Here is a 24,913-nt window from a genome sequence, read left to right as displayed (position 1 = left end):
AAGTTGGTCTGGTCCTGTCCCTATTTATGAGACAGATGATCGATACCTCCTGAGCCCAGGCCCCAGCTCTTTGCTTTCTCCCTTGGGTGGTCTCTCTCTCTCCAGCAGAACGGTCTTCGGTGTTTATGCCCGTCCGCCAGCTGGTCTGACCTGTGTGACCTCTGCACTTGGACGTCTCGCAGACGCCTCCAGGTTCACAGGCGCTTACTGCCCCTTCAGTGTCCCTTTTCCCCAACTGTTCTCTGCTGCCTCCTCACCGTTTACTTACTTTTGTATCCCTGTGTTTGGGGTAATGCATACTTGTTGAATGAGTGGGGGAATTCAACATGTAATTTCAGGCATAGGTAGTTCTGTTAAGAAGAAGAGGGAAGGCTTTTTCCTTATTCCATCCAGGAATAAGAAAACTCCATTCATTTTACAGGAAAACTATAGTTTTTCAAAGTTCTTTTAAAAGAACCATCCCAGAGGAGTGGGAGGAGTGGTACCTTGATACAGGGCAAGAGTGGCCATCTAGGCAGCCCAGCTAGCTTTTCTGTTTGTGAGAATTTGTGTTGGTTTGTGTTTTTTTCCAGAGGTGTTTTGCTGGGGTAGAATGGTCACTGTCTAAAAATTTTCTCTCTTGTTAGGCTGTGTCCTTCCTTACGCTTTGGTTTTTGCAGGGAGTTTTTCTTGGAGATTTTTTTCTCTGGTCCCATTGGTTTTTCCAGGTTGCCATCTTCTTCAGCTTCTGATCTGGGATAAGGCAAAAAGAGAACTAAGAATATACGGCTGTGTCATTCTTTGGGTCCTGGGGTCCCCCCAGCCAATCTTTTTTCCACCTTTCAGAAGCTTTTATGATTGTTTTATTGATTAGGCTCAGAGTTCTTATCTTCACTTAGCACATTTCTCCTATTTCGGAAAAAGTACATGTACTCTATCTTGATTTGGAGCTGGAAGCCAGGAGGCTTTCCTTAATGATTATATATCTTTTATATGTAGTTTTATATCTTTTATATTTAGTTCACATTAAATCAGAATACTCTCTTCCCAGGGTAAAGAAATGTTCAGCCAGTTTAACTTCTATGTGTTTCACGCGTATTTGTCAGTATTTTGGTTTTGGAATTTTTGACAGCTCTGTATGAATCTGAAACTTCGCTAATAATCGCAGTACTGTCCCATAACTTAGGAAGCGTCTGCCGTGCACCCGACGCGCTGCCCGCTGTCTCTCACCTTCTCTCGGCCCCTGTGTGTCAGGCTGTGTTTCCTCTGTTTTTGTGCTGGAAGCATCTGAGGCTCATGGAAGTAAATTAACTTAGCTGAAGTCACAAATGAAGAAATGGTTGCATTAGGTTACGAACCAGAGTTTGTCTAATTCTAAACTATTTGCCCTTTGCCTTTATCATACAGTTGCAGAAAATTGGATAAAATCTTAGAGTTAGCAAAATTTCCACCAGCCCTTCTGAAAACAAAATTAAAATTACTCTCTCAATGCTTTGTTTGGCTTGCATTTAAAGTAGGATTTTGAAAATAATATGGGTAAGAACAACCAACTTTCAGAAACTTTATCACGTTAAATACTTTGGATCCATTCAACTCTATCAAGTCTCTGCTTTTAATTTTCTTTAGCACATCGCTGACAATGTATTGTAAAACAGCATTTGTAGAACAAGTTAACAATGACTTTAAGCAATACCTGTTTTCAAACAAGATTAAACTGTATTTGAATTCAATCCCTGAGAAATAATATTAAATCAGTGGCACTGCATAGAATTAGGTAAATATCCTGGGGTATTGTTTTAGCTACAAGTATTTTTGGATGTTAAACTCTAGCGTCAAGTGTGTTTGCTTATGAGATTATTGCTTTACCATGAATTTATTCTCTTCAAATTCTGTTTCAGACTTTCAAAAAGTCTTTATGTGGCTCATCTTTTTAAAGACCGTGTAATCAATAGAACAGCTTTCAAGAAAAATGTTGAGAAAAAGATGGATGGATTTCATGAAGGGAAAGTTAATGAAGTGATGTGAAATATGAATGAATCTGATGTGCTGGGTTTTAGGCCCCTTTTTTGTGCAAGTGACAGGTTACAGAGCTCTGAACCTGAAATCTTATTAAAATGTTAGAGGATGGAGATAGAGTAAATCTCATCTTAAATCTCATCTCTTCTCAGCAGGTTGTAATTCAGCATTATTTGTATCTGTTTTAATATATTAAATGTTACACATTAAATGACTTTAGAGGAAACAATTTTATGTTCAATACTTTAATTACAAAAGTAAAATAACCTAATTGTAACTTTTGAAGCGATTAGCATGTTATGAAGGAAACGCTAATTATTTTTCTGCCAGCAGCCTCCTCTTTGTCCTCTTTACCTCTGCCTACTAATGTTGACATCAGAGAGTTTATCTTTCCACATCTTTTTCCATGCTCAAGTACAAACACACACATACTTACACCCATGTACATTTCAACTGTATTAGACTTCACTAACAGTAATTCTGTGCTCCATAAATGGGACCATTCTCTATACATATGAATCTTCAAATTGCCTTTTTCCTCTCCTTCCTTCATGATGACAGATATACACCAAAACTATTTAAAATTAACTAAGGGTGTCCCTTGTGGCTCAGCTAAAAGAATTCACTAGCAATATGGGAGACCTGGGTTTGATCCCTGGGTTGGGAAGATCCCCTGGAGAAGGGAAAGGCTACCCACGCCAGTATTCTGGCCTGGAAAATTCCATGGACTATATAGTCCATGGGGTCGCAAAGAGTCGGACACGACTGAGCAACTTTCACTTTCACAGTATTTAGTGTCTGTAGTATGGACAGTCAGTTTATGCAGTCATTCCCTATTGTTGGACATTTCAGTAGTTTTTGGTGAGATTCTCATTTTTGCTTTAAGTGACATTTTCTGACTATTGAAGATGTTGTACATCTTTTCATTTTCTATTAGCCACTTCAGTTTGGTATTTCCTCTTTGTATTACTTGCCTATTTTCCCATTCAATTGTCTTTTTGTGGGAGTTCTTTCTGTATCAGGCATTAACTGTTTGATCATTTATTTTTGAAGTTTGTTTTTTTTTTTTTTACCAGTCTGTAACATTTTTGAAGTGACTTACAGTATTTTTTGCTATAGAATAAATACAAAATTATGTTCTCACAGTTATCTATATTGTCATGAGTTTCCTGTCTTCCCTAGTTCTACACATATCCTCCTAAATGCTCTTAGTCTGAATGTTATTGTTTTACTTTTTTTGGTATGGAAATCTTTAAGTCATCTGTAATTTACTTTTATGTATGGTGAGATGCAGGGGCCAAGCTTTGCCTTTTTCTTGATAGCTAACCATTTATTATGCTAATGGCTTTTAGTAAATAAACCATCCTTTCCCCCTCAAAATTTAAATGCCATCAGTATTCTTTTAAAATATTTAAATGATTACATTTCTTCTCCAGCTTAACCCATTTTCAGAAAGGTAATGACTTTTTAAAAGCAGGATTTAGTAAATTGGAAAGGTTATTTCTCTGTTCTCAAATGTCAAATGCTACCTGATACTCTTCATTGTTGCTGACTGAAATTGAAAGCACAAGAAGGATTATTGCTACGAACAAATCCTCTAATCAGGATGTAACTTAACAATTTTAAGACCCTGGGTAAAAAGGGGAAAATTTGAGATATTCATACAGTGCCTCTACAAAAACAGTAACATACAACTGCTATGAAGAAAGCAATTTATTAAATATAAGAAAGAAATCTTTTTTTCTTTGCAAACATGTGCAGAGAACTTAGGTTCACAGAGGCCTTCTCTCTCCTCCATGGCATAAACTCCATAGGGATGGCCCTCGTGCTGAGGGCACCTCAACGCTGCTCCTCCGGGGGTCTGAAGGCAAGCTCCCCACTTGCCAGTGCTGTTTGGGCTCATCCTTTAAGTGTCCCCTGCACAGAGAGGTCAGACCCAGGCTTGTCTACTTCCATTCACTGCGGGGCATGAATATAAGTCCTTGGGGTTGGTTCTACAGCAGCGTGCTTTCCAAAGTCTTTTTGCTGAGGAATGCTGATTGAGTTTATCCACCATCATACCAGTAATGAAAGGAAAAGTAACTTCAGTATCTCTAATCAAGAGGCAGCAGCATGAATTATATCAATGACAGATTTGAGAAGATTTGGTTGTATATTCCATCACTATTACGATAGAGCATCCTCATAACTAGAAATAGGCTCTTGAAGTCTGTTCAGAATCCTTTGTTCTTATTGTTTAGTGACTAAGTTATGTCTGACACTTTGAGACCCGATGGACTGCAGTCTGCCAGGCTTTCTGTCCATGGGATTATCCCGGGCAGAAATAGTGGAGTGGGTTGCCATTTCCTTCTCCAGTGGATCTTTCTGACCCAAGAGTCGGACCCACATCTCCTGCATTGTGGGTGGATTCTTTACCATGATGCCACCTGGGAAGTCCCTCAGAACCCTTTTAATGGACAGCTTAGATATCTGACAGTAAGACTTAAGTAAATAGAATGCTGTATTCCTAGGATGGAATAGTATGTTGGTACTGAATCTTCTATTTTGATGAATATTTATGGTAGATAAATATTCTCACAATATCATGCTTCATGATAAAGCATCATCTACGTAGATATCCAGCGTTTAAACTCAAAAGATACCAGTAAAAAGACTTGTGGAACTAACTCTTCACTCATTTTCATTTGCCAAATAAAATGGACTAAAATGAAATACTTAGAAAGGTAAGAAAATAGGAGGAAGCCAAGGGAGGAGGAGGTTTTCTAAGGGATGCAGTGGTTACTGTGGTCAGTTGGTGCAGAGAGCTCCCATCAGCTCAGTCCTTAGAGGTGCCTGTTGGATTTAGCAACAAAGAGGTTATCAGTGGTATAGCCAGACCCAGATTTCCGAAGTGGAACTGAAGGATGGAAGCCAGTAGGGACTGACTAGAAGACTGGAGATGACGTGGAGACAAGGATACAAGTATCTGATTTCAGTAGGTTGGCTGTAAGGAAAGCAGACAGTACATTAGCTAGAAGGAGATGGTGTAGCGCTAAGGGAGGGGTGTGTGTGTGTAACATGAACAAAACTTGAGCAGTGTCCTAAGTTTCGGGAATAGAGAGTGAAAGGGGATTAGGGAGGTGATTGACACAAGATCCCTAAAGAGATGGGGGAGCATGGAGCTCTACTGAAAAGTGGGGAGCCCCTCCCACTGTGTCAGGAGAGAGGGAGGGAAAGACACATAACAGGGTTCAGGCAGGTTTGGGTCAGAGGTGAAGTAAGCAGGGGGAGAATGAAGACATGCATTTTCTCTTGTGAAGTAAGAGATGCCTTCTGAGGAGAGAGAGGACGTGGGGACTCTGGTCAGGGAAGGGAGCTGCCGAGCAGAGTGCAGCTGCGCAGGACCACTCTCCCCGTCCTGCTGAGGTGTTGACGTGGAGTCAGAACTAGGTAGACTTACCTCGATTTCCAACCCTGAATATTTGTTGGAAGGACTGACTGATGCTGAAGCTCCAGTACTTCGGCCACCAGATGCAAAGAGCCGACTCACTGGAAAAGACCCTGATACTGGGAAAGATTGAGGACAGGAGGAGAAGGGGACAACAGAAGATGAGATGGTTGGATGGCATCATCCACTCAGTGGACATGAGTTTGGGAAAACTCTGGGAGATGGTGAAGGACAGGGAAGCCTGGTGCGCTGCAGTCCGTAGGGTCGCAAACAGTCAGACACCACTTAGTGGCTGAACAGCAGCAGTACAACTTAATTTCCATTACCTTTCACCACATAAGATATTCGATACTGAGAATTTATGTGTAATATAGGACTGATTTACTGAAATCTAAGCTAAAGTAAATATTTGATGAGCAGCACATGTAAAATTAAATAGTTCCATCAGCCTTCATGAACCCTGGTCTACCTGGTTACTTTCCATTTTGCTCTCTTTCCAATATCAACACTTTTCCTTCAACTGTGAACCAGCTGTATGTGGCCAGTAAAACCAGTGCAATAAGGAAGAGCCTTGGGACAGTACGTGAGACTGTTGCCCTGGGCCGTTGCCAGGAAAATGGACCCCAAGTAGGAGTGTTAACATACCATATAGGTTTCTCTATTTATGAGCTCTGTCTATAATGTTTTTTATATATAGAAAAAATAATTCATTCAAAGCTCATTAACGTGAATAAACCGGTATCTTGGAACAGGAACAGAGGGCTCAACTTTTTAAGAGTTAGATAATGTAAATCTGTCAAAGGTTATTGAAACTGACTTGCGTGATTAAAAATAAGTTACATTTTTGTGTCTTGTCTGTTTAACATATTTGGGGCCTTTGTCATTTCAGCTTTCTTTGGAACGGGTTGAGTGTCCATCTAAGCTCTTCAGAATAAGTGGCCACTTTCCTAAGGATTCTGGGACAGTGGTGCTCTCTCAGATTCTTAGATGCTGGCTGTCCTAAGGATTCTGGGACAGTGGTGCTCTCTCAGATTCTTAGATGCTGGCTGTCCTAAGGATTCTGGGACAGTGGTGCTCTCTCAGATTCTTAGATGCTGGCTGTCCTAAGGATTCTGGGACAGTGGTGCTCTCTCAGATTCTTAGATGCTGGCTGTCCTAAGGATTCTGGGACAGTGGTGCTCTCTCAGATTCTTAGATGCTGGCTGTCCTAAGGATTCTGGGACAGTGGTGCTCTCTCAGATTCTTAGATGCTGGCTGTCCTAAGGATTCTGGGACAGTGGTGCTCTCTCAGATTCTTAGATGCTGGCTGTCCTAAGGATTCTGGGACAGTGGTGCTCTCTCAGATTCTTAGATGCTGGCTGTCCTAAGGATTCTGGGACAGTGGTGCTCTCTCAGATTCTTAGATGCTGGCTGTGCGTTGCTCTTGCTGAGCGTGTGGTTTCTTTCTGCCACCCTCTAGAAGCAGGCGGTTGATACTAGAAGCTGGCAGGTTGGGAGTTATATACCAACATATAAAAAACATGAATTTATTAGTTCATTCTGAATCATAGGGAAATTCTTACAGTAAACATCCCAGGAATAAAGTTAACAATGTGATTGTTGTATCAAAAAGTAAAAAGCAAGAAAGTTATTTGGAAAATGCATTAATAACAAGTCAAAACCTTTATTCCTAAAATGTCACAGTAAGAAAACTCTTAATTTTCTGTGTATTTGCTTCAATACTGAGAGCTCAAAGTGCCTTCATGCAAATATTAAAATTCAAAGGAATACGTCATTGTGTGACTTCTTGGAATTTCCCTTTCTTCATCCACCAACCTGTTAGAAATTCTTGTCATTTACTTTTCCCAAAAGTCTTGTAAGGTTTTTTTGATGAGTCAGATTTTTGTTGCTTGTCCTGCTGAGGTACCCCTTTGGTCTCTCCCTCCTTTTGTTTTGTGGCTCTTTCGGTTTTTGTCTTTTTCCCAGCACAGAGCACATTCCATTGTGAAGCCCTTACTGATGTCAGCTGCCCTGTCCCACCTTATTCAGCCATGAGAAAACTACATGTGACCGGTGTTATTTGTAATGCCACACTCCCTTTGTCCCAGCTTTGCTTCCTCAGCTCCATCCTGCCACTGCGATGAACTGACCTGACCCTTTGCTGGTTTAGAGATTGGGAAATACTGGGCCTGGTTTGTTTTTATCTGTTGGGTGGGTGTTCATAAGATACCTGACCATTTTGTTGTTCCTCAATCCTGGCAACCCTAACCAGTTCATTTCTTCTTCCCGTCTTTCCCAGTTCTTGTGGGGTGAAGATTCAACTCTTTAGCTGATCCTTGTGCCTTTCCCCAATCTGTTCCCACATATATTATATACATTGTCCCATCCCTTCCTTTCACGCTCCCAATTTCACAACTTTTGGTTGAATCTGAACATGGTGTTCCATTTTTATGATTAGTAATTAGTGTTCCTAGCTGGCCCACATGGTATATTATGGAAGATATTTCTTTTCTTCCCAAGTTTTTTGTGTTTCTATTACTGGTCTATACACAGAAGACCTGTACAAAGAGGATCTTCATGACCCAGATAATCACGATGGTGTGATCACTCATCTAGAGCCAGACATCCTGGAATGTGAAGTCAAGTGGGCCTTAGGAAGCATCACTATGAACAAAGCTAGTGGAGGTGATAGAATTCCAGTTGAGCTATTTCAAGTCCTAAAAGATGCTGTGAAAGTGCTGCACTCAATATGCCAGCAAATTTGGAAAATTCAGCAGTGGCCACAGAACTGGAAAAGGTCCGTTTTCATTCCAATCCCAAAGAAAGGCAATGTCAAAGAATGTTCAAACTACCGCACAATTGCACTCATCTCACATGCTAGTAAAGTAATGCTCAAAATTCTCCAAGCCAGGCTTCAGCAATACGTGAACCGTGAACTTCCAGATGTTCAAGCTGGTTAGAAAAGGCAGAGAACCAGAGATCAAATTGCCAAACATTGCTGGAACATCGAAAAAAGCAAGAGAGTTTCCAGAAAAACATCTAATTTTCTGCTTTTATTGACTATGCCAAAGACTTTGACTGTGTGGATCACAATAAACTGTGGAAAATTCTGAAAGAGATGGGCATACCAGACCATCTCACCTGCCTCTTGACAAACCTATATGCAGGTCAGGAAGCAACAGTTAGAACTGGACATGGAACAACAGACTGGTTCCAAATAGGAAAAGGAGTACGTCAAGGCTGTATATTGTCACCCTGCTTATTTAACTTACATGCAGAGTACATCATGAGAAACGCTGGGCTGGAGGAAGCCCAAGCTGGAATCAAGATTGCCGGGAGAAATATCAATAGTCTCAGATATGCAGATGGCACCACCGTTATGGCAGAAAATGAAGAAGAACTAAAGAGCCTCTTGATGAAAGTGAAAGAGGAGAGTGAAAAAGTTGGCTTAAAGCTCAACATTCAGAAAACTAAGATCATGGCATCCGGCCCCATCACGTCATGGCAAATAGATGGGGAAACAGTGGCTGACTTTATTTTTCTGGGCTCCAAAATCACTGCAGATGGTGATTGCAGCCATGAAATTAAATGACGCTTTCTCCTTGGAAGGAAAATTATGACCAACCTAGACAGCATATTAAAAAGCAGAGACATTACTTTGTGAACAAAGGTCCATCTAGTCAAGGCTGTGGTTTTTCCAGTAGTCATGTATGGATGTGAGAGTTGGACTGTAAAGAAAGCTGAGCACCGAAGAATTGATGCTTTTGAACTGTGGTGTTGGAGAAGACTCTTGAGTATCCCTTGGACTGCAAGGAGATCCAACCAGTCCATCCTAAAGGAGATCAGTCCTGGATGTTCACTGGAAGGACTGATGTTGAAGCTGAAACTCCAATACTTTGGCCACGTAATGTGAAGAGCTTACTCACTGGAAAAGACCCTGATGGTGGGAAAGATTGGGGGCAGGAGGAGAAGGGGACGACAGAGGATGAGATGGTTGGATGGTATCACTGACTCAATGGACATGGGTTTGGGTGAACTCCGGAGTTGGTGATGCACAGGGAGGCCTGGCGTGCTGCAGTTCATGGGGTCGCAAAGAGTCGGACATGACTGAGCGACTGAACTGAACTGATTACTGGGCTATCCCTGAACCCTATAAAATTCAGTTTAATATGGCCAGACATATGAGGTGGCTTATCATTTCCTTTTTCGTCTTACAGATGTTCCTCCAAGAGGCAGGCTTCAGTCTGAGCTGCTTATTTCCTGGGCCTTCTGTGCAGCCCCGTCTTAAAGCTTCACAACATGCTCTCCTTCTGCTTCCTTCACCCATCTCCTTTGGGGTCTCCTTAGCTCCCTGGGTTCCATGGTTTTTTCCTTATTTTGCTTCCTGTTTCTTGAAGCATACCTTCTAGGAGTTTCCTGAAAATGCATGTCAGAGATGTACGATTTTAGACACTTTTGATCTTTGAAAATACCTATTTTGCTCTCATACTAGTCTAGGTACGAATTTCTTAATTATTTTCCTTCAGAATTTTCAAAGTGTTGCCCACTGCCTTCCAGCCTCCAGTGATTCTCTTGGGAGATGAGATGTCATCCTAATTCTTGTATCTGACATATAAGAAGATAAAAAAAATAAAGATAAATACTTCAGGATATCTCTCTATCTTTGATGTTTTGGAATTTTGCGTCAATAGACTTGATGTGGTTGTGGCATTGGGCTGGGTCTTAGTGGACTACTTTAATATGGAAACTTTTCCTTTTTCAGAAAGTGTCTAATATTACCTCTCTGGTAACATCTTTCATCTTATGTCCCTCTTCTTTCTTTATGAAATTCTGCTAGAGTATAAGGTCTAAATCTAGAGAGATTTTTACTTATTGTTTTATCCTAATGCCTGGTACCCTGCCTTTATAATGTAAGTACTCTACAATAAATATTGAATGAATTTATAAATAAATTCTATTTGGCGGTTAAATCTGGGTTTGTCTTCTAACTGTTTTTGCTCTTCTTTTTACAAGACTTTTTCTTTTTGTGCTGTACACAGGGAGATTTCCTTCATTGATTGTCCCACTTTCCTGCTTTTTTGTCTGCTAATCCATTATTATTTTCAAGAGCCTTCCTTTTTTCTTCCTTTTTTTTTCTTTTTTGTAAATCACCTTTATGTTCAGAGTCCTGATGGGAAATAGAATAATCTATAAGTGTACAGTCTGTCTGGAATTGTTGTTGTTTATGGTATGAGAAGGAGTCCAAGACTTGTTTTTCCACGTGTGTGTGTTTGACACGACGTCACTATCACCGTGATCACCCCCTGCAATCCCTGTGGTGTCACGCTTGTCGTAAACCAGACGACTGTGTGTAGGACTCGTCCTTTTGCCCAAGTGAATAGGGGTTCTATTTTATCGTTCTCTTTCATCTATTGTGCACTATTACCGTACTATCTCAATTATTGTAGTTTAATAAATAAGATTTATATCGGATAATGAAAGTCTCTAAATTTGTTCCTCTTTGATATTGTTTTGATCAGTATTGACCTACCTGTATTTTCATGTAAGTTTGTATAATCAATGTGTCAAATCACACACACAAATACTCTGCAAAGATTTGAATGGGATTATGTTGTCCATAGATGAACTTGGGAACAACTGATGTCTCTACAGTACTATATCTATTAATCCATGACTTTTGTATATTATTCTCTCTATTGTAATTTTTACATTTAGTGATGACATAGGAACCTGAACTTGACATTCCAGGGGTGTAGGCCTCATAGTTCTTTTTCCCACTCCAGGCATCTGTGCTCAGGGCCATTTCCTCATCTCTGGAGCTTCTGAACCCAGAGGGCCATGTGGGTGTAAAACGTTCCTCTCTTTCTGATAGCTTTGATCTAAAAACAAATAAATGCCTTTTAGTATTTTTTAACTATGACTTTTTTGTCAGTTGTAAAAATTATTTGAAAATATTTTGTGTACTTATTTCTTAGTACTATTATACTGATACATTTTTCTCTGAAGGGAAAACATATAAATACACATTTCAAGTATACAAAGCACTTTTTTGGGACAGAGAAATTTGTTTTTCTCTGTTAAAGGAAGTTATAAAAGTTAAAACTTGAAGTGTCTTTTCTATAAATTACTTTTTTTAAAAATAAAAGTTATGTTTTTTTAAAAGTAACATTTATAATATGGTAAGTATTTGCTTACTGCTTGTTTCACAGTATGTTTTTAATGTTTATGGTATGTGTACATATGTGTATATCTAGACACACATATAAAGTATTTTGGCTGAAATATATTTCAATTTTATGGCTTATTTCTTAGTTCAAGTTTTTAATAGCAGATTTTTATAGTCAAGTTAAGTCTTGACCAGCTAAATTGTGCATTAAATTAGTCCTTACCTGGAGAAAATATACATTTATATGATTTTTTCCTTTAGATTTTATGTTGAACTATATTAATAATATCATACTTGAAACTATAAGTATCATATTTGACACTGAACTAATAGTATCATACTTGAAAAATATTCATAGTTGAATATTTTGAAAATGTTCTTTGTGTCGCCAAGACTAATATTATTACTAACTGAAGGTACATTTAGAGGAAGAGTTCTGAAAGGAGGGGCCCAAAGTCCTATAGAAGTTGTATCAGAAAATTTGAGAGTGGTGGAGGCAACTCTGTGAATGAGGCTGCAACTTGGGAGATCCCCGAAGCAAGGTGGAATTGGGCGTCCACTTCAGAGCGACCTGCAGAGGATGCACTCTAGCGGACTTCCCGATTGGCGGTCTGGGGTGGCTTCTGGGATGAAGCGGAGGCCTCGTGTCTAGTTTGTCTCTTGTGTCAGTGGATGGCATTCCCTAGAAATTGTTGTAAGTGTTCCCATTTTTATAATGTGCAAACTCAACTATGAATAAAGCTATTTAAACCAACAAATGAAAATTAGGGGAAGCAGGTATGTAAGACATAATGAATAATTTCCGTGTAATTTGAGATCTCAGCAATTGAAGACTAAGCCTGAGAAGAGATATTTCTATTAGAGATACTCTGGTGTCCCTGACCATTGGTTTTTCCTGTCATGTGATACCTATGGACACTTTCTTTTTGACTGGCCCTCCACCCCTCTAATGGAGAAGACAATGGCACCCCACTCCAGTACTCTTGCCTGGAAAATCCCATGGATGGAGGAGCCTGGTAGGCTGCAGTCCATGGCGTCGCTAAGAGTCGGATGTGACTGAGCGACGTCACTTTCACTTTTCACTCCATGCATTGGAGAAGGAAATGGCAGCCCACTCCAGTGTTCTTGCCTGGAGAATCCCAGGGACGGCAGAGCCTGGTGGGCTCCCGTCTATGGGGTTGCACAGAGTCAGACACAACTGAAGCGACTTAGCAGCAGCAGCAGCAGCATCCACCCCTCTAATTGCTGAGGTTTGTATGATGTTAGGTTTTTGGTGGGATCAAGTCCCTCATGTACTGGAAACACACTCTTCCTGATTAACCATTTAATGGAGGATGGGAAAGGCCCCGGAAGGGAGGTAGTCCCATTTTTTTTCTTATCATTCGCTTATCTGGCCATTCAGGCACAGGACTTGGAAGGACTGGAAGGAGTGCCTGGTGAGCCGGCTTAGAGCATGGTGTTGGTGTTTACGGAACCATTTTACAGTCTACGGTGGTGCATTCTGGGGAGTCAACACTGAGCTAGCCATAGGTCTGAATATATATACAACGAACCACAGGGGCTTGGTGAGGAGAATTTTATGTTAACCAAATCTGGGACATGTTCACATGGAGCTCGTCCTTCCTGAATAAAAGTTGTAGTGATTTCTAATCACTCCTATTTTCTTGGGCTGATTGTAAAGCATATCCATGGATCCCTGTGAGTGCTACTTCAGGATGTGGTGGTTTTTCTCTTCTCAAATGGGCAGCTGTGTTAGGTGAGGTTTTGTTACTGGCTACGCCTTGACCTCTGCCTCATAGAGCGGGGCTGTTGGACACAGTGGCAGTCATGATTTAACACATGAGCACTCATGGGAAAGTAAGTTTTGTTTAGTTCTTGGGATGTGGAGAGAGCCCGAGGGTCCTCAGGCAGATTCTTAGCTTTCTGTGCTGGCTCTGGGAGCTGTGTTCTGCAGGGCCTGAAGCAGTGAGGTGTTCCGGCACGGACGCTGCTGCCGCACACGGAGTAATGGGAAGTGCGGCAGCAGGGCCTCGCGCTTGCTCTGAGGCTGGGTGCACTCTGAGCGCTCACCTGGAGAGCAGAGTGAGCATTGTTCTCTCAGACGGGCTCCTCGCCTCGCTGCGTCCTCACCCCAAGAACTCGGCTGGGTTGTGCCTTGTCAGTCGGACCCCTCAGCTCGGGCTGTGGCTCAGCCTCGCGCTGCTTCTGGCGGGCTTACCCGTCTCCAGCCGCCCCTGCCTCAGGGTGAGGGTGCCTGCTTTTGAGCCATGCTCCATGTCCACAGTTCATGTGAAACTGCTTGTCATTCTTGCTTATCACGTAAAATAATAACTGGCTCCTTTCTATTTGCTAGTAATGGCAGAACTATCCAAATGATTGTGATCATCTGTCAAGAGGATTACACCAAGTCTTCCCCCCTGCCCCTCTTCTCCGTAGCAGAGTTGAACTGAACAACATAAAGGGGATTTTCCTAGCTTAGGATTTTGGCTAATGATTTACTGTGTGTTTAAATTGATGTGAAATGACTGGGAGCATTGACTTTTTAGAGTTGGGAGTATTTACAAATCATCCATGGTAAACATTATGAACATTCCAGTTCTTCTTCTTTACTGTCTTTAATTCCTTTGATAAGTATGCTGGTAAAAATCTGTCTCTCTCCATCTCTCTCCATATGCATATAATATATGTGAAAACTTACATGTAGTTGGTAAATGAGATCTTAAGTAAAGGCACCATATGTTGATAAATGTGGTTATACCTGAGTGGTAGAATTTGGGATACTTTTTATTTCTTTATATTTTGCTCTGTGCTTCATGGAGAGCATGTATTTTTAGTAAATCAGTAAAAAAAAATTTATGTAATCACATATTACTTTTATGGTAGAAAAATGGTTTTAAAAATTGCTGACAATTGAAAACTGTAAAATTTGTAAATGGACAGTGTTTAATTAAAACTTTTTCTTCAAATGAAGACTTAATTTTCCTTAGCGTTAGACTTTGTTTTTTAGCTTATGCCATGGAACAGTGCATGGAAAAATCTGAAAATGCATCACAGGTTTATTAGAGATCTTGCTTTTGTATAATTTTTAGGCTTTCTGGCTTTCTAATTGTTGTACATAGGTGACATAATTATCACTATTACTGTATTTTTTAATTGTGGATTTTAAGCAGTTCTTTGCCTCAGTCATTTATAATGATAAATATTCAAGAAATAAAAAATTATCTTAATATTTTTAAATGGAAAAATTAAAACACAGAGAATCATTTGTTCAAGTATGTTAGTTGCTCGGTTGTGTTCAACTCTTTGTGACCCCATGGACTGTAGCCCGCCAGGCTCTTCTGTCCATGGGATTCTCCAGCAAGGATACTGGAGTGGGTAGCCGTTGCCCCCTACAGGGTACTGTCCTGACCCCGGGATGGAACCTGGCCTTCTGCATTGCAGGCATTTTCTTTACTGTCTCAGTCACCAGGGAAATTCAAGTTGTGAAACAGTTTCAGAGAAATGTTCAGCATTTCTTTATTCTTCATGTGATATTCATGTTGCTTCAGAGAAGAATATTTCCTTTTAGTACTAGTGAAATATGATTTTTCCAATGCCTAATAATGTGTTTCCCAGAAGGTTAAAAACAAATTAGTTTATGGAATTTTGGGGGCTGTTTACACAATTTGAGCTTTTCTCTAATTACATAAAGTCTGGTGGCTCAGACAGTAAAGAGTCTGCCTGCAATGCAGGAGATCCAAATTCAATCCTTGGGTCAGAAAGATCTCATGGAGAAAGGAATGGCAACCCACTCCAGCATTCTTGCCCGGAGAATTCCATGGACAGAGGAGCCAGGTGGGATACCGTCCATGGGGTCACAAAGAGTCGGATGTGACTGAGTGACTAAAACTTTAACTTTCATGAAATAGTAACAGCATGTTGTTAGGTCTAAAGATAGATTTTTCTGATTATGTGATTATGTACAGGATGATTTTTAAATTTGGAATTTTGTATCAGTTGATTTCATCAGAAATTCTTTAGAAATTAAGGCACAGTAAATAGCATCAGATTCTGTATACGTCTTCAGTATTTTAAAATATTTGTGAAGAGCTTGTCTACTTAATTGTGATTTAGTTTTCCAGGTAGGGCATATTTCTAGGTTGGTTTTTCAAAGAAAGTTTTTGGTAAGTGTCAATGCCATGCTTTTCCCTTATCCATTGACATTTCTGAAGACTTTGTATTCTCCATTTAGTGCCTAATTATTTAAGGATTCTCTGAGCAGTTTGCTTGAAGTCTGTTTTTCCCTCTTAGCCATTGACAGCAAAACACATCTGCCTGAGTGAGGCCCCTTTGATCTTCAGAGAGCTTTATCTAAAGGGAGATTAGAAAGAAGTCTGTCAGGCATTCTCCCAAGGAAATTGAAAGCACTTCCTAAGATTTCAGATCAGGTGAAGCTTCTCTGAATTAAGACACAGGAAAGTAACTGTGTGTTGATCAATGGCTTAGTCATTGGTTAGAAATTTCAGAGATTTGCTTGACTTGGTATGAGAGAATATTTTTAACGTCATCTCAGGCTCAGAATTTATGCAATAATATTGATGGCCAGAAGCAACATCTTCTCATTAATTTTACTGTATTTAACACTCCTCATGTCCATGAGGACAGAGACTAGCAAGGTTCTGATGGTTCTCAGCCTTGTTGGGGCCTGGTATCATTGGAGGAATTTGCAACTGGGTTTTTCTGAATCGAGTTGAAAATTTTCAGAAACTTATATGCCAACCCCCATTTTAAACAAATACACAGAGAGTGCTTATTTTTTTGTCAGACTCTAGGTTTGTACTGTTTACCAGGAGCAAATCTAACAGGTTTAGGATCTGACAGGCAGTGGGCTTCAGAGAGAGTCAAAGTACCGTCCTCAAAACACTGTTTATAACTATTTAAGATGTCTTGTAGGGCCTCAGTTTTAGTTAAGAAATATAAAGTCTGTAATCAAACTAAGTTTCATTTTAAGACTGTTAATTTAGCCTTTTAAAAAGTTAGAGCTGGGGGTGGCTAATGAGCTGCTAATTTGTGACATAAACTATGTCCGTGAAAAAAGAAAGTCTGCTTTGAGGCTCTCATTCTGTCAGTAAGAAACCTTGGGGAGAAAGCTGAAACTGTATACAGTGGAAACTTTTTATTGAGTTTGGGGTTGTGAAAGGAGAGGAAACTATGAAAGTCTAACAAAAGATTACAGCCTGATTTCTGAAATGAATGGTTGAAAGGACACGGAAAATAAGGGACCGACAGGAGAATCAAGCTTTCCAAATTTCTTTTCAGAAAATTCCAGGCTTTTTATGAAATTGTGAGAAAATGGCTTAGCCTTATGTTCTTCCATTTTGAGCTGCTTGGAAGAAAGTATCATATAAATGCAAATTTCTGCTGTAATAATGTATTCACCTTGTATTATGTGACTAAAGAGTTGGGAGAACCCAGAAGCTATTTAATATACAAAGCACTGCCTATAACATATTCCTTTATTACCTAAAGAGTTTGCTGTGTTTGATAAGTGACTATCTCTCCTTTCTCCTCCTTATTTATACCCCCAAATAGTCTGAGTTGACCAAAAAGAACCTGTCAACCTCATCCAGTTATTGTATCTGTTGGAAGACTATTGGTGGATTAGGACTTTTATTGCTGTCAGTTGATAACATTTTGATGTCCTTCATTTCATTCATTAGTTTAGGAAAACAATTTGGATTTCCTGTACAAGTGCATGCTAATTACTTGAGTCACGAGAAGATCGAGAGAGGTCCAAGGGTCCTATTAATTGCTTTGAGCCTGAAAATTTTCTCATAATTGGTTTGGCAAGAAGAGTCAGTGAGATTAGTTGCTAATGAGGAGATAAGTATGTAATTTTAGCATGATATAAAGCTGTGATTGTCAGTAAGTGGTATTAGGAATCTGGATTATTTTTATTAGACCTTGTTTCTCTCAACAAAATCATTATCATCTCCAGATATTGTAAACTGGGTTATTTCACACTGTTATTTTTAACATGTGTTAATACTCAAACTACAGGTAATTAAAACCTTGCTAAGTAAGGGTTCATTAATAAAGTTATCAATATGAGCAGTCAATTTATATTCTTCAACTAATTCAGAGAAGTTCTGTTTCATGTATTTATACTTTGTTTTCATTTGTCTGAAATGTTTGAAGTAAGTCAAGAATAAGAAACTCCTGTCAACTTACACAGACCAGCTTAGTTTGTGTTCAAGTGAAGGACTGGCAACACTGCAAAGAAACAAATAAAATACTGCTTTTTACTAACCAAGAACAGAATGAGTGTTATGGGGCTTTATTTTGTACAGTCCATTTGGCTTTCTGTTTTTAATATAAAACTTGCCTGATTTTACTAGTATGAAACACTCTGGGACTTTAACCTTCAATTGTAAGGTGAAGTTTCTTGGAAACAAACATTGAAGTATTTTTGACTTGTGAAAAAGGCTTTTTTCCTCTTAAAAAAAAAATCAAACTCTTCAAATTATTTATAACCACAGTCGCCTTTACTTGCGGCATGTGTTGCAGCCTCGAGCATTTTTTCAGTTTTTCCCTTTTGTAATCTTTACATCCTCCTTTTGTACTTCGGCTTATGTGAAAACGGTGCCGCAGTGAACACGAGTGCTCTCTCATCCTTTGCCCGTGCCGCCTCCTCTCCGGTGTTTGCAGTTAGTGAATTCGTACTTCCCTCCACTGCTTTTTTGTTGGTAAAAGGTTTGTCAATGTTTGCATCTCTTGTTTTTTAGATATCCACAAAGTTCCATTTTTAGCTATTATGTTTTCACAGTTTCAAAACACCTTTTGCTGAAGGAGGAAGGATGATAAAGAACAATTGAGTTTCTACATGTTACACATTTTGTGTAAATTCTATTGAGCATCCGGCATATGCCTAGTGTGTTGCTAGGTACTGGGAAGGAGATTAGAAGAATTAATCATTTTTCTGCCTGAAGAGATTTATTACATAATTAGAAGGATGAAGTTAATAAGTTAGAAAAAAATACAAGCTAAATATATGTTTTGAAGGAACAAATACATAAAATTATTTTTATATCTTAGCAGAGTAATTGTAATTGATAATGATTAGTTCTATATTTATTTAAAAATGGTTACTTCCCCATCACAGGGCCTTGAAATAAATAGGATACTACTGTTTGAATTAAGTAGAAGAAAAAAGAATCATTGTCTTACTGAAGTGAAGTTTGTGGAGCACTAGAAAGCTATGAGAACTTAGAACCTGAGCTTAAATTACTCAATGTATGTTTGAAGAAGTTAAGACCAGTGACTTGCCGAAGTTACATGGCTACTTAATAGTAGAGCCGTAAGAACATGGGGTAATGTACAAGCTACAATATACAAGTTGTTGGCAAACCTAAGGAAGAAACGCTCATAAGTATTATTGATGTAATGACATGAAAGGTCATTTTATTTGACCCTTTCCTTTCCTCCACCTTTGTTCTTCTTTCTCTTGCTACTCATCTTTCTCCATCATTATCAACACCATCAGTGTCATTATCCCTTCTATTTGAATGGCTCCTTATGGCTTTAAATATTTTTATATATACCAGTTTACCTCAGCATTACAGAAACCTGTGAGGTAGGTCAAGCTTGTCTGACCGAAGCTCATAAAACACACCTGAAAATCAGTGAAATAATTTACTGCAGTAAATGAAAAGAGACCTCAAACCCAGATGTCCTTCTCCAAGCCTTCCCCACTGCCTCTCAGAAAGTTGGTTCCATCTCAAATCCTTCCCCAAACCAGGGAATCATTTAGAACATGTGGAAAACGAGGAGTGAAATTGTGTTTAATGCTTATTGTAATTACTTGGCTTGTGCCTTTAAAAAATGCTTTATAAATTTACTTCTTAAATAATCCTTGTAGATTTGTGTTGAATGCACTATTCCTAGTTACATAGTATAAATAAAAATCTAGGTTGGTTTGAAGAATAGCTTTGTGGGGTTTTTAACCGAGGGACCACCCACCTCTAGATGGGACTCTTGCTTGAAGTCAGATGTTGGCAATCCTGGATAATTTTAGAGAAGCCTTTTGAATCTGCGTGCTCTCATGTGCTCATCCGCTGGAGAGGGAAAAGGCTACCCACTCCAGTATTCTGGCCTGGAGAAGTCCGTGGACTGTGCATGAGGTCGCAAAGAGTCGGACGCGACTGAGCGACTTTCACTCATATGTGCTCATTGATTACTACTACATTTTCCCTCTAGGCTCAGCTACTAGCATATCTTCAATTATTCCTTTTTTTTTTTTTTTTCTATCTTTGTAATTACCATCATTCTACTTCTAGCTTCTTTTTCCTAAATGTAGAACCTTAGTTCCTAAAATAAGGTGCTAATATATTTATATAGGATAATGTTTAGAGAGTGTGGTAGAAACTAGGTGATCATTTTAGACCACTCTATTGTCTCCATTTGGTTTTCTTAGGCTATTTTTCCAAATCCATGTGTATTCTTTGCTTTTCTTATTCGTATATATTCACAGCAGTGAAGGACAGAGGAAGATTCTGGGTTTTTGAGTCAGTGGTTTCAGTTGAAAGATGCCCTCCACCACTTGCCAGCCGTGTGGTGTGATGACTGGGTCCCTTCAGTGTGGGATAGGGAGGCAGGAGATGAGGTCAGAGTGGTGTGGTGTGGGAAGTACCTGATCAGCTGTTGCTGGCTTTGCAGGTGGAAGGAGACGTGGGTCAAAGGAGGCTGACGCCCTAGAAGCTTGGGAAGGCAAGCAACGCTGTCCTTCCTTGCAGCCTCCAGAAAGGAGGCAGCTCGGCTCGGGGTAGCCCAGTAAGACCTGCATCAGACTTCTCAGTGTTTCTCTGGTGTATCTTTTTTCTTTACTTTTCTGTATTTCACTATGCTTGTGCCTTGTGTCTCTTGTAAGCATTACAGATGGGGATTTCTATTTTTTTACCTAGTTTTACAATATTTGTTTTTAGTTGAAGGATTCAGAACAATTATACCTGCTATGATTATTGATATTTTTGGAGCCGTTTTTACCACTGTATTGCCACCATTTTATTTTATCCCCATTTGACGTTGTAAAAAACCTTTTCCTATTTTCTTCCACTCCTTTAGATTTAACAAATTATTTTTCTGTTAGTTTTGCAGTTATTCTAAAAGGTTTAATGTGCATATTTAAAGTCTAAAGACTTCACTCTACCACTCCCAAGAACCTCTAAATGATCTTAATTCTGGTCACTTCTCTTCTATATCCTTGTTTTCCAGTATATTTAGTTCTATCTCTTCTTCTTTCTTAACCCCAGATGCAGTCTCCTTCTTGTTGTTTTACATGGTATGGGATTAACTGTGTGTTTACTCTTTGCTGTGCCCCGCTCTTCATCTTGTGTTCTCAGACCATCCTTCTGCGTTTGCAAGTATATATCATTTAGAAATTCCTTTTGACATTGTTTGGTTTTGTTTGCCTTAAAATATTTTTATTTTTGCATTGTATTTGAAAGACAGTTTTATTTGATATAGAAATCTATGTTAACAGTTATTTTCTTTCTGTATCATAGACTGTTCTGTTGTCTTCTGACTTCCCAATGTTGCTGATGAGAATTCTTTGTAAATTGACTTGCTGTTGCTAAGATGGTCTGTTTGTCTTTGGTGTTTTAAAGTTTCATGGTAATGTGCCGAAGTGTAAATTCTTTGTAATTATCTTCATTGAATTGGGATTTGTTGTGCTTCCTGAATCTGAGGATTTATGTCTATCATCAACTCTGGAAGATTTTCTGTCATTATATCTTCCCTCCATGTTCTTTGAGGATTCCTATTACATGTATTTTAGTACTTCTCTATTCTGTATCTCTGAACATTAAAAAAAAAAATTCTTTTTCTATTTGCCTTATTCCACATTCTAGTTACTTTTCTTCTTTTCTAGCTTATGCTTCAAAAGTTCTCTTTTCAGCTATATCTAACTTGCTGTTCAGTTAATTATATTTTTTTTAGAAGGTGTATTTTTTCCTTTGTAAAGTGTGCTTGGTCATACTTTGTCTCTTGGTCCTTTCCTGTGACTTTTAATTGCCTATTATTTTTCAAAACATGTTAAGTATCTTGGATTGTTTTCAATGTCTTAACATTCTGTGTATCCTAAATTTTTTAGTGAGTCTCATGATCACATTTGCTTTATGCGTTGACCCTCACTACAATGCTTTCTTTTCTCATATGTTATTTTTATTTTAAGTTTGTGTGTATGGAGATTTTAACTGTAAAAATGTGAAGATTGCATCATGAGGAGACTTTCTCTGGAGGCAATTGTGTTTTCTCTTACTTTGGGACAGCTACTAGGGTGGGACTACTTCAAATTAATTTCTCTGTTTGGAGTGCTTTGGCTTCCTTGGTGGCTCAGTGGTAAAGAATTTGCCTGCCAATGCAGGTGACACGGGTTCAGTCCCTGGGTCAGGAAGATCCCCTGGAGGAGATAATGGAAACACACTCCAATATTCTTGCCTGGGAAATCCTGTGGACAGAGGAGCCTTGTGGGCTTCCAGTCCATAGGGTTGCAAAGAGTTGGACATGACTTAGTGACTAAACAATAAAGTGTGTGCTTTGGACCATACAGATAGAGTCAACTTAGATTTCAATCATTCATTAAGGTCAATTTGTGATTAAAATTCAGACCCCCCCCCCACTGTTATCCAGAATTTAGACCAATAAAAAAGACTTTTTTATCTTTTCACAGGAAGTAGGGGTCTTTAGTTGCTTTATTATAGCTTCTCACCTTATATGGCCCCAAGGTCTTGTCTTCTGTATTTTGTACAGTCATTAAAAGCAGAAGCTCGTGGTTCTGGGCCACCAGTTTAAGCTGCGTTGGGTCTGTGCTCCATTTATGCTTCACGCTTACTTGTTTTATCCTTTGAAAAGGAGTTCCCTCTCTTTGTGAGCTAAGCTATAAACATAAAAGGAATTTCAAATATTCATCTTTCTTGGTATATTTTATTGCAAAGAAAAAGCTTTTGAGGAGTCTCGATTAGTTTATTTTCTGCTTCCTGCAGTGTACGCTTGCCACAGCTTCTGCATCAGCGCCTGCTGCTTCAGCTTACAGTTTAATGCTGTAGAGACGGTTTCTTTCCTTAAGCTTCATGAACCAACTTCTGTTAGCTTCAGACTTTTCTTCCACAAGCTTCCTCATCTCTTTCAGACTTTACGGACTTGAACAGAGCTGGGGCCTCCTACTGAACTAGGTTTTAGTTTACTGGAATATTGTGACTGGTTTGATCTTTTATCCAGACCACTAAAATTTTCTCCAAGGCAGCAATAAGACTGTTTAACTTTTTTTTTTTGTCATTTTTATATTCACAGGAGTAGCACTTTTAATTTTCTCCAAGAGTTTTTACTTTATACTAACAACTTGCTTAGCTGTTTGACACAAGAGGCCTAGCTTTTGGCTTACCCAGAGTTTGACGTGTCTTCCTCTCTAAGCTTGATCACTTCTAGCTTTTGATTTAAAGTGAGAGAGGTGTGACTCTTTCTTTCAGATGAACACCCAGAGGCCATTATAGGTGTTGTTAATTGGCCTAATCTCAATATTGTGTCTCAGAATTGGGAGGCTCAAAGACAGGGGGAGGGACAGGGGAACAGCCACTCACTGGAGCAGTCGGAACACAGTGGGCATTTGTAGCGTAAGTGTACTGTCTGATATGGGCATATGGCGTGTGCAACCCCATAAGAACTACAGCAGTGACATCAAAGATCGCTGATCACAGATCACCCTAACACACATAATAGTGATGAAAATGTTTCAGATTTTATGAGAATATTATGAAATACTATGAGAATTACCAACATGTGACACTGAGCCCCAAACTGAGCAAATGCTGTTGGAAAATGGCATAGATAGACTTGCTTGACGCTGGGTTGCCATGGAGATTCGATTTGTAATAAAAAATACAGTATCTGTGAAGCGCAATAAAGTGAAGAGCAATGAAATGAGGAATGCCAGGAGTTTCGACTGAGGTCATTTTCTTACAGCCTAAAATGTTTACTGTCTGGCCTTTCACAGAAAAAGTTTGCAGACCTCTGTGCTATGTATTTACCCTGATTTATTTTTCTTTATAGCCTTTAACCCTCTGCCCTTCCTTCTGCCCTTCCCATATGGTTATTTGTTTATTATTTGACTGGCCACTATAATATAAACTTCAAAACAGACTCTGTGTTTTCACCAAAATAATACCAGGTATAGGTAGGAGCTCAGTAAATATTTTGCTGAACCATGAATGAGTTAGCAACATGTGAGAGAGCATTCAGTTTTCCCACATCCTTGTGTGTACCTAATAAGAGATTTATAAACTTTGCCAATATTTGGGTGCAGTGATATCACACTGTTTTTTTTAAATTTGCATATCTCTGGTTACTCCTGGTGAGACTGCATCTTTTTCTGTGTTCTCTGTTTATTGACGATGTACATTTTATCTTGTGTGGATTGCTTGCTAATCCTTTACCTGTTTCTCTGTTTGCTACCATCAGTAATGCTGTGAATCCACGTTGAAGCTGCTTTCTTCTAGAGGGATTGTATTTGCTTTTGCCAGTTGCCTGGGGGCATAGCTACCTGAAGGATACATTTAAAAACTGTTAGCTTGCTATTGTTTTGGACTTCCCTGGTAGTGTAGTGGGAATTTGGGCCTGCAGACCTGCAGGAGGCCCCCTGGTGGTTAGAAATTCTCAGGGAAGTGCTTTCCCTTCTAAAACAGTAACTCAGACCTGTGTCCTTGCCTTTTTCTTCTGTACTGGGGTTTATTTCTCATTCACCTTTACACTGTGGGCGAAGGACTTTGTGATTCCAACTGTATTCAGAAGTCTCTTTTGAGCTTACCCCCTTGTAGCAACCATGGACTTTACTGCTTATCTCTGATGCCCCATGCATTCATCGAATCAGAAGCTCTGGGCCACCAGAGTTCAGAGAGATGGTAAAACCCCGCTGCCCTCCTGGAGTATATCTTTCACTTTTTTCCCTGCCGGCTTCTTACCCTCTGCCTGATCAGAGATACATTTTGGAATACCTTTTAAAAAGTATTTCATCTAACATTTTAAATTGTTGTCAGCAGGTACAAGTGTAGGGTATCTGATCTGTCGTAATACCATGGAATAAAGCCTGTCTCTCTTTTATACACCAGCGCTACCCATGTTATTGCTATAGTTTTACAGTATGTCTGGTAGAATATGTTCTTTCACTTTACTGTTGTGCGGTTTATCTTTTTTGTGGATGTTTTGACATTCTTTACATGTCTTAATTATTAATCCGTTCTTATGTTACAAGTTCTGTCTGCCAAATCTGTTGCCCCTTTTTTGGTTGCACAGAAATTTTAATTTCGATGTCATTAAAT

The 24,913-nt window shown here is 39.3% G+C and overlaps 1 protein-coding gene across 3 annotated transcripts in view; it reads left to right on the top strand.

Annotated features, from left to right (window-relative positions):
- SDK1 (sidekick cell adhesion molecule 1) overlaps positions 1-24,913 on the top strand; it is a 724,732-nt gene that overhangs the window by 130,592 nt on the left and 569,227 nt on the right. The gene's annotated exons all lie outside the window — the stretch shown is intronic.

The sequence above is a fragment of the Cervus canadensis genome, chromosome 32 (genome assembly GCF_019320065.1).
Source record: "Cervus canadensis isolate Bull #8, Minnesota chromosome 32, ASM1932006v1, whole genome shotgun sequence".
Classification (NCBI taxonomy): domain Eukaryota; kingdom Metazoa; phylum Chordata; class Mammalia; order Artiodactyla; family Cervidae; genus Cervus; species Cervus canadensis.
The sequence above is the reverse complement of the archived record's forward strand: the minus strand, read 5'-3'. Positions and strand labels throughout refer to the sequence as shown.